At 42.3% G+C, this 9,867-nt stretch overlaps 1 protein-coding gene across 2 annotated transcripts in view; it reads right to left on the minus strand.

Annotated features, from left to right (window-relative positions):
- Window positions 1-9,867, minus strand: part of LOC134356328 (transcription factor Maf-like) — a 505,243-nt gene that overhangs the window by 455,805 nt on the left and 39,571 nt on the right. The window lies entirely within an intron of this gene.

Genomic DNA, 9,867 nt, shown 5'->3' on the forward strand with positions numbered 1-9,867 from the left:
TTCAGTGTTGAGGTAAGTGAAGTTGCCCATGCTGGTACAGGAGCCTGATGGTTGAAGAGTAATAACTGTTCCTGAACCTGGTGCTGCAGAACACGAGACTCCTCTACCTCCTTCCCGATGGCAGCAGTGAGAAGAGACCATGGCCTGGATGGTGGGTGTCCATAATAGTGCTTTCTTGTGCTATACAAGACTCCCAAAAGAAATGTAATGGAGGGGACAGGTGGAAACCTGCCCACGTCCTTTATGTATCCTTACATCTGCCCTGTCACTAGTACTCTGTGAAGTTTAACAGCATCTATATATACTCCTGCTGATATCAGATCATCTCCCTATAAGCAATAGTTGTATAGCACAACAGTGAATTTTGGAGTATGGATGACTCTATTGCAAAGCAGATCGTGGCATTTATAGGACAGGATCAAAATGATTTACAGGGCTTGGGCTTCATTGAAGACATGGGTGCACTTTACAACTGAACCGGAGATTAAGGAATGGGAAAGCTTACACTGCAGTGAGTATATCATTGTGAACTTCAAAGGGTTAACTATTAGTAACAGGAATCTATAAACTGGAATTGACCCAAGTCAGACCACATTGTCTTGTACCAATTCTTTTCTGAGCCAGCAGAGTGAGCTCTGTGGCAGTGCTATGCTGATATTGACATCCAAAATGACAGTCAAATCGAGGGGCAGACACTTGGATTGCCCTTCAGACTTACAGGCATTCTCCTGGTATTAGTTCACCTCTCAGATTTTATGCAGCTTTATTGCACTGTGCAAGCCTAAGTCCTGATCTTATTTCAACACGCACAGTTCTATAATTAAAAAGTTCTGGACCAAGAATCTACTGCACAGGATCTCAAAGTTCAGAATACATTTATTATCGAAGTATGTGTATGTCACCATTTACTACCCTGAGATTCATTTTCTTGTGGCAATTCACAGTAGAACGAAGAAATGGAATTGAATCAAAGAAAAACTACAAAGTCTGACAAACAACAAATGTGCAAAAGACAAACTGTGCAAATATTAGAGAAGATAATGTAGCCGCAGTAACTTAAAAGACGAAACCACCTTACAATAATAATAAAAAAATAAATAGTAAATTAATTGAGAACATGATCTGTGGAGTCATTGAAAGTGAGTCCATAGGTTCTGGAATCACCTCAGTCTTGAAGTGAGTAAAGTTGTTCACACTGGTTCAGGAGCCTGATGGTTGAAGGGTAATAACTCTTCCTGAACTTGTTGAGGTAGGAACTAAGACTGCTTCCATTAGGAGCAGCAAGGAGAAAGCATGGTCTGGATGGTGCGAGTTCTTGATGATGGATGCTGCTTACTTGTGGCAGCATTCCTTCTAGATATGGTCAATGGTAGGGAGAGCTTTCACTATGATGGGCTGGGCTGTATCCAATATTTTTTGTAAGCTTTTCCATTCTTCGGCATTGGTGTTTCCATTACAAACTACAATGACTTAAACTATCTGTGTTAAAACCATCAAAAGAACCTGAAATAAAAACAGAAAAATCTAGAAATGCTCAGCAAGCCATGCAGCATCAGTGGGAAAAGGAGTAAAACTTCTCCCCACAGATGGGGTGGAACTTGCTCAGTATGTTCTGCATTGTCTGAAATATTCCCACACCCTTCCGAATCACTTTCAAGGACACTTCGTCTCATGTTCTCAATATTTATTGCTTATTTATCTATCTATCTATCCATCTATCTATCTATCTATCTATCTATCTATTTATTTATTTATTTATTTATTTATTTATTTATTTATTTATTTTCTCTTTGTTCTTGTACTTGCACAGTTTGTCATCTTCTGCACACTGGATGAATGCCCAAGTTGATCTGGTCTTTCATTGATTCTGCTATGGTTATTATTCTGAGGTTTTATTTAGTATGTCCACAAGAAAATGAATCTTGATAATGAATTTACTTTGAACTTTGAACTTTTTATTCCTGTGCTGAGTATTGGAGGTTGAAAAGTGGAGCTCTGGAATCACAGGCAAGATCAGCACAGAGCAGTCTATGAGGCTCAATGAGTTAATATTTCTGAATTTTACCTAACCCTAACAGCTTCTGTTTTTGTTCTTTTCTCCCTCTTATGTTTACCCAACTCAGTGAACACACAGCCCGTGCTAGAAACAATGCTGTCACCTGTTGTTCATGTTAGGCCACTGATGAATACTTGAAATGTCCAAACTGTTTCCAATGAGCCATTAAAATTAGATCACCTAATCCTAGATATCTTCTTCCAGAACTTGGGTTCTGTGTAGAAAGTGCCCTCAGAGTATAGAGTAAGGGTGAGGTCAGGCTTGCCACCACAGCCGATGTTAATGAAAGCATTTTACCATGACACATAGGAGCAGAATTAGGCTACTCAGCCCATCAAGTCAGTCCGCCATTCCATCTTGGCTGACTTATTTCTCCTCTCAGCCCCGTTAAGACTATAGAGATTGGAACAGAATAAGGCTGCTTAGCCCATTGAGTCTGCTCCGCCATTTCATTATGGGTTCCCTCTCAACCCCATTCTCCTGCCCTCTCCCTGTAACCTTTCATGCCCTGATTAATCAAGAATTAATCAACCTCTGCCTTAAATACCCAGATGGTGGTGAATCTATGGAACTTGTTGCCATGGGTGGCAGTGGAGGCCAAGTCATTGGGCGTATTTAAGGCAGAGATTGATAGGTATCTGAGTAGCCAGGGCATCAAAGGTTATGGTGAGAAGGTGAGGGAGTGGGACTAAATAGGAGAATGGATCAGCTCATGATAAAATGGCGGAGCAGACTCAATGGGCCGAATGGCCAACTTCTTCTCCTTTGTCTTATGGTCTTATGGTCTTAAATATACTCAATGATCTTACCTCCACAGCTGCCTGTGGCAATGAATTCCACAGATTCACCATTCCTCCTCATGTGTGTTCTAAATGGATGTCCCTTAACCCTCTCCAATGTTAGCATATCCTTTCTTAGATAAGGGGCCCAAAACTGCTCACAATACTCCGAGTGAGGCATTACCAGTGCCTTATAAAGCCTCAGCATTATATCCTTGCTTTTATCAAAGGTCCAAAGGTTCATTTTATTATCAAAGTATGTCTGCAGAATGCAACTCTGAGATTTGTCTTCTATTCTGGTCCTCACAAAATGAATGTTAACATTGGTTTTGGTTTCCTCACCACTGACTCACCCTCAACCAATCTCATCCTCCTGCCTTCTCCCCGTAACCTTTGATGTGCTTACTAATGAAGAACCTATCAATCCCTGCCTTAAATATACCCAGTGATGTGGCTTCCATAGCTGCTTGTGGCAATGAATTTCATAGATTCAACATCCTTTGGCTAAAGAAATTTCCCCTCATCTCTGTTTTAAAGGGACGTCCTTTGATTCTGAGGTTGTGCTCTCTGGTCTTAGACTCCCCCACTATAAGAAATATCCTCTCTACATCCACTCGATCTCAGCCTTTCAATATTTGATAGATTTCAATGAGATCCTCCCTCCCCATCATTCTTCTAAACTCCAGTGAGTACAGATCTAGAGCTATCAAATACTTATACGTTAATCCTTTCATTCCTGGGATCATTCTTGTGAACCTCTTCTGGAACCTCTCTAATGCCAGCTCATCCTTTCTTAGATAAAGGGCCTAAAACTGCTCACACTACTCCAAGTGCGATCTGAGCAATGCCTTATAAAGCCTTACCATGATGAATAAGGGTCTTACACAAATTATAGTATTGACTCAGAAGCATTTCCTTTCTGTCTTGCACTGTTACTTATAACTTAAACAAAATATGTGTCAACATTAACAAGAAATGCCATCAGATTTCACTCAGTGGCATGGTGTAAATGTTAGCTATGGCTCAGAGCACTGAGATAGAAGGTTGTAGATTCAAGCTTGTGTGATTGGAAGGGGGATGGGGGGGCTTCAGGGTTCTGATGTTTCTATCACTCATCCATAGGTTTTTTTCATCTGTTGATGGCTGTGAAGAATAAAAATTTCAGGCTGTATATTATTTACATTCTCCTGATTTAAATTTCATTTGAATGCTACACAACTCCAATTCAGTACTAAGGGGACTGCAACTTCAGAGGTACGAACTTTTGAATTCAATCTGAGGCCCAGTCTCATTTCTTCGGTGGTTGTGAGAAATCCCATAACACCCTTTTGAAACAAGATACTGCTGCCAGAGCTGGAAATGATATAATGGTTGCTCTAATTTTACATGGCAATAGTATCTTCACTTGAGAAAGCTCTTGGCTGTAAAACAGGGACACGAAAAGTACATTTGTATGTGATGCCTCCCTTCTTTTACACAAAATTGGAGATAGTCCTTCCAAAGGTCGACCCTGAAATCATGCTTTCTCACTACAAACACATCAGAAAATCAAGGTGGAAACACACACACCTGGTTATGTGTTCCTGTGTGTAGGTTGGTGACTTTATGCTGTTCATTGAACAGTTAAGGACTTGTGCAGTTCCATCAAAATAACCCAAACCTCACTTGTCTAATAACACGTGTGAATCTCTTTGCATTTTTGTTTCGGTCAGAATTAATACTCTAGTATTGCTCAGACTGGTGGCGCAGTGACATCAGCGCCGGACTCTGGAGCGAAGGTTCCCGAGTTCAAGTCCAGTCGGACCGCACTCGGGTACGCTCTCCATCTGTGCCCGGTTGAGTGTCCAGCTCGCAACTCGGCCTCGTAAAAAAAAACTGCGCTGTGAGAAGGACATGGTGGACCACTCACAGATTCTTTCCTCCAAGACAACCACTTGAAAAGTGGTCGCCGAGGCTCTGGCAGGGTATGGCACACAAAAAAAAATTGCTCAGAATGGAAGGACATCTCTGAAGAACAGAGATGAGGAGAATTTCTTTTGGCCAGAAGATGGTAAACTGTGTGGAGGTGTGGAGGCTAAGTCATTGGGCATATTTAAAGCAGAGGTTGATAAGTTCTCAATTAGTAAGTCATGTCGAGGGTTACAGGGAGAAGGCAGGAGAATGGGGTTGAGAGGGGTAATAAATTAACCAAAACTGAATGGCAGAACAACTCAATGGGCCGAATAACCTAATTCTGCTCCTGTGCCTTAGGGTCTTGTGGTCACCACTTAGGTAATTCAGATCCTAATTTTATGACCCCAGTTTGACTTCCTACATTCCTAATCATAGCATGGCATGGTAGCATAGCGATTAACATAACGCTATTACAGCACCGTGTTGGTGCATGGCCAAGTGGTTAAGTGATCTAATGATCTGAAGGTCGCTAGTTCGAGCCTCAGCTGAGGCAGCGTGTTGTGTCCTCGAGCAAGGCACTTAACCACACATTGCTCTGTGACGACAACGGTGCCAAGCTGTATCGGCCATAGTGCCCATCCCTTGTCCAGCATCAGTAGCGTGGAGAGGGAAGACTTGCAGCATGGGCAACTGCTGGTCTTCCATACAACCTTGCCCAGGCCTGTGCCCTGGAAACCTTCCAAGGTGCAAATCCATGGTCTCACGAGACTAACGGATGCCTATTACAGCACCAGTGACCCGGGTTCAATTCTGCCACTGTCTGTAAGGAGTTTGCGCGTCCTTCCTGTGACCACGTGGGTTTCCTCTAGGTGCTCTGGTTTCCTCCCACATACCAAAGCTATACAGGTTAGTAGGTTAACTACACACATGTGTGTAATTGGGTGGTCAGGACTCATTAGAAAGGCCTGTTACCATGCTGTACCTCTAGATTAAAAAGAAATAATCATTCCCGGAATATCTGAAGTGAACTTAACTGGAGGCAATTCTATGTTGTTCTCTTGAAATAGTAAATGCAAAAGAACTTGGATGTAACCCTTTTAGCCGGTCGTTTACTATATGGTTTGAACACAGAGTTCTTTAAAAAAACAGAAATACTTTTCAGTTTTGTTTCAGTTATTCTGGGTTACTCACAGTGCCCCAGTTACTGAGTTGCATAAAGTAAGGCTTCTTTACTCATAGTCATTTTGGACTGTCCCAATGACTCAGTCACTAAGACAGAGAAGTGGGCCAAGGTCCACCCCCCACTCCATTTCCAAATGTTGTCAGCTACTCTAGCAGTGGTAGTGTTGATCAGTCAAGTTGAATATGATGTTCTCCCGAGGGGTCATTCCCTTAATGGAGAGTGCCTGTGCATGAATTTGTTTAACGTGGGGAGGCTGATGCGTGGGCAGCCGCCACACGGCCCTGACGGCATCGCACTCAAGACCTCAGGAACTCACAAACCTCTCTACCACGACAAGGTGACGATCCTTGGAGAAGACTAGCAGTAGGTTCAACAATTGCATGTTGGTGGCTGAAAGGTTGGCTCTTCTGCTGTTCTGTTCTGCTGTTCTATACTTGGAAATGAATTGAAGGTAAAATCATGAAACCCTGTGGGATGACAGACCACTGATAGGTTTCGAGATAGGCTCACACAAGTGGACTCAGTGAAAATTGGATTGCTGAACATTGTGCTTTCGCAGAACGCTGTGGGCATGCCGAGTTGGTGCTGGGATGTGTGGCGACTCTCGTGGGCTGCTCTCAGCACATTGTAGGTTGTGTTGGTTGATAACGCAAATGACGCATTTCACTGTATGCTTCAATGTAGACATGGTAACTAAATGAGTGACTCAGTAAGACAGTCAATGCCCACGGAGCCTTCCTATAGCAATGTTTATTTTATTTGTTTATCTCTGTAGAGATGCAGCATGGGAACTGGCCCTTCTGTCTGGACAAGCCCACGCGTGACTAATTCACAATGACCAACCCATGCGTCATTGGAATGAGGGAGGACCTGAAGGAACCAACATGGTCACAGACTCCTTACAGTCAGCAGTGGAATTGAACCTGGGCTGCTGACTTTGTTGGAAAAATATAGATTCTTTTCCTTTTGCTTAATATATTCCATAACCATGGTGTCCATGTTGATCCTTCGGTGCTCTGCAGTTGTAATGGAGGATACTATTCTGTGATGTGGAATTCAGAGAACCACAAATCTGTTTGTAACTTGATGAAATAAGGAGTTGAATAAGATGCAGAGTAAATCTATTTGCCTGCATCATATTTGGCCACGCTCTTTGACAAGTGGAGATGGAGTAATTAATCGCATACAACATATTCAGGAATTCATCCCTTCTTCAGTCCTATCATGGGTGGCAGGTGGCATTTCATAGTTTTCTCTCTTCATGGTCTGATTGGACCTACTTCTACCTCCCCATGCCCCTGTCTCCATTCCTGATTGTTTTATATGCTGCTAAAACCTTCGTTGATGCTTTTGTAATATCAATAATCAAATAATCTTGTGACTTGTTTATTACCTCCACCCTCTTCAAAGTTAAGTTGAGTTTGTGCAGAGTTATGGAGTCCACATCCTGACTCAACAAAGATCCCCATTCTACTATTACTCATATCCTGATGTACTTGTATATACCTTGTAGTGACGCACACAGAATGCTGGAGGAACTCAGCAGATCAGACAGCGCCTATGGAGGGGAATAACCAGTCGAAGTTTCGGGCTGAGGTCCTTCATCCAGCCTGGAGAGGAAGGGGGAAGTTGAGTAAGAAGGTGGGTGGAAGGGGATGGGGGAAAAGCTGGAAGTTGATAGGTGAAGCCACGTGGGTGGGAGAGAGGAGGGTGAAGTAAGAAGCTGGAAGGTAATGGGAGGGAAATTTAAAGAGCTGGAGAAAAGGGAATCTGATAGGAGTGTAAAGTGGACCATGGGAGAAAGGGAAGGAGAAAGGGCAGCAGGGGAAGGTGATAGGCAGGTGTGGAGAAGAGGTAAGGGGCTAGAGTGGGGAATTGAAGAAGAAGGGGAAAGAAAAATTACTGGAATTTGGAGAAATTGATGTTCATGCCATCAGGTTAGAGGCTACCTAGATGGAATATGAGGTGTTGCTCCCCCAACCTGAGAGTGGCCTCGTTGTTTTGTATTATTCATATGTATTTGCATTTTCCTTTTAAAAATATTGTGTGCATTTCCCCTTTAAAGACACTGGGATTAACCCAGTATCTTATGTGTGACAACAAAGGAAAGTGAGCTGATTCCAGAAATCCACTATGAATTTTGCTTTTTTCACAGTATTGAATCTGTATTATTAATCACAAATATAAGGGAGGAAATGATCAGAGGAAATGCACACCTGATATGGTCAATACTAGTAAATATCTCCAAAATATATTTGCACGAGAAAATAGGCAAGCCTCTCCCTGAGCTGGGATGGGTTCCCCTCCTCCAGGGCATGCCCCCTCTGCATGTAACTATGCCCTGGTCAATTTCCAACCCACAGTGCCTTTTTGATCTTCAGCCTAATTGTAACAGACTGTATTCCCTCCACCTGGTATTTGAATTACCAACGTGCAGGTGATCTTGCAACATTATTCCTGCCATTGATATTTTTGTCAAGGAAGCTTTGAGACTTCTATCATAATCCAGCCTCTAGAGGTGTGTCAAAATAAAAATTTTCAACCATGGATTCTGATTTATGGCTGAGAGGTTAAAATGAGGCCCCACCTGGTCTCAAAGTTCAAAGTAAATGCATTATCAAAGTACGTATATGTTACCATATACTATGTTGAGATACATTTTTGCTGCCATTTGCAGGGAAAAAAGAAATACAATAGAATTTACAAAAAAAAAACTATACATAAACATAGAGAGACTGACAAATAACAAATGTGCAAAAGAAGACAGACTGTGCAAAATAATAAAATAACACTTGAGAACATGAGTTTTAAAGGGTCCTTGAAAGTGAGTCTGCAGGTCATAGAATCAGTTCACGATAGTGGTGCTTGAAGTTATCCATGCCAGTTCAGGTGCCTGATGGTGAAAGGGTAATAACTATTCCTGAACCTGGTGTGGGGAACATATGGCTTCTATATACCTCCTAAAGTCCCAAAGGCATTATCCAATCCAAAACAGGAAAATTCTGCCCAATATTCTGACCTATACATATCCCTCAATAACAAAAATATTTAAGAGCAGATTTTTCAACGTTCAAAGTAAATTTATTCTCAAAGTACATATATGTCACCATATACAACCCAGAGATTCATTTTCTTGTGGGCATACACAGTAAATCCCAGAAACAATAGAATCAATGAAAGACCACACCCAACAAGGCAGACTAACAACCAATGTGCAAAGGACAACAAACTGTATAAATATGAAAGAGAAAAAAATAATAACGAAGAATAAATAAGCAAAACATATCAAGAACAAGAGGTGAAGAGTCCTCGAAAGTGAGTCCATAGGTCGTGGGAACAGTTCAATGATGGGATGAGTGAAGTTGAGTGAAATTAATCCTCTGGTTCAAGAGCCTGAACTTAGTGGTGTGGGTTTTGAGGGTCTTGTACCTTTTTCTTGACGGCAGCAATGAGAAGAGAGCATGGCCTGGGTGACTGGGGTCCTTGAGGATGGATGCTGCCTTCCTGCAACAGCGCTCCATGTAGATGTGCTCAATGTGGAGGAGGGCGTTACCTATGCTGAACTGGGCTATATCCACTACTTTTTCTAGGATTTTCCATTTAAGGGCATTGATGTTTCCATACCAGGCCATGATGCGGCCAATGTCGGATCTACAGAGGTCTGCCAAAGTTTTAGATGTCATGTGAATCTTCATAAACTTCTAAGAAAGTAGAGGCGCTGCCATGTTTTCTTGGTAATTGCACTTACGTGCTGGACCCAGGACAGGTCCTCCAAGGTGATAATGCCAAGGAAATTAAAATCTCTTCTATATGTTGATCTGTTACCACCTCTGATTAGGCCAACAACAGTGGTGGTCATCATCAAACTTAAATACGGCTGTGAAGCCTCACAGTCGTAAGTTTAAAACGAGTAGAGCAGGGGGCTAAGCACACAGGCTTAGGGGGGCTTAGCTTTT

The sequence above is a fragment of the Mobula hypostoma genome, chromosome 14 (assembly GCF_963921235.1).
Source record: "Mobula hypostoma chromosome 14, sMobHyp1.1, whole genome shotgun sequence".
In the NCBI taxonomy this organism is placed as follows: domain Eukaryota; kingdom Metazoa; phylum Chordata; class Chondrichthyes; order Myliobatiformes; family Myliobatidae; genus Mobula; species Mobula hypostoma.